Here is an 862-nt window from a genome sequence, read left to right as displayed (position 1 = left end):
ACCCTCCACCCTCCACCCCAGGGCTTTCTCCAGCTCTCACTCCCTGCAGGGCTCAGAAGTAAAATCAAGCCCTCACATCCCACCTTTCCACCTCCTCTCCCCTGGGGACCAACACAACATCCCCATAGAAACCAAACAGAAGGGGGCGGAAGCACTGGCGTGGCCTCTGCATTAGCCTTGCCCTGCTTCCTAGGAACAAGCTCTGAGCCAGGAGGAAAGGAAGGGCCCAGGGGTTACAGGCCCATCTCCAGGACGGAGGGCAGCCGGCACGGTGGGAGACGCTGCCTGCCACAGGGCGTCCTTCTCTGGGCCTGGGAGGGTGTCATCGGACTCACCACTGTGTACAGAAGGCTCTAGAGCAGTGGTTCTCAACCTTGGCTGCACATTAGAATCACCTGGGAATCTTTTTAAAATCCTGATTTCTGGGCCTCATCCTCCGGAAATTCTGTTTCTTTGTTATGGGGTGAGGCCACAACATTAGTGCAACGCTGGCCTCGGTGTGGAGCCGGGGGGCTCTGGGGCCCGGGTTTCTATGAGTGGCCCTGTCCTGTGAGGGTCCAGTCACAAATGTCCACAATGTGCAGCAAGCCTGAGTGGAGCCTGGTTCTGGCCAAAGTTGCACATTCCTCCCTCGACCTCTGGCCTCCAGGCAGCGAGTGCAGACTCAGGGTCCTAGGGCCCACCTGGTTGGGATGCCCTGAGACAACCCAGGGTGGGCAGGTGAGAGGGAGGCAACAAGAAAGTCAGATAGGGAAGCTGGTACCTGGGCCAGGGATGGGCAGGTGCGGAGCCAGGAGGAGCTGGGAAGTGGGAGTGGGGAGATGGCTGAGAACCAGCCATGCCCTGGGGGATGTATGTGTGT

This window comes from Myotis brandtii, unplaced genomic scaffold, assembly GCF_000412655.1.
Source record: "Myotis brandtii unplaced genomic scaffold, ASM41265v1 scaffold115, whole genome shotgun sequence".
Lineage (NCBI taxonomy): Eukaryota > Metazoa > Chordata > Mammalia > Chiroptera > Vespertilionidae > Myotis > Myotis brandtii.
This window is presented reverse-complemented; position numbering follows the sequence as displayed.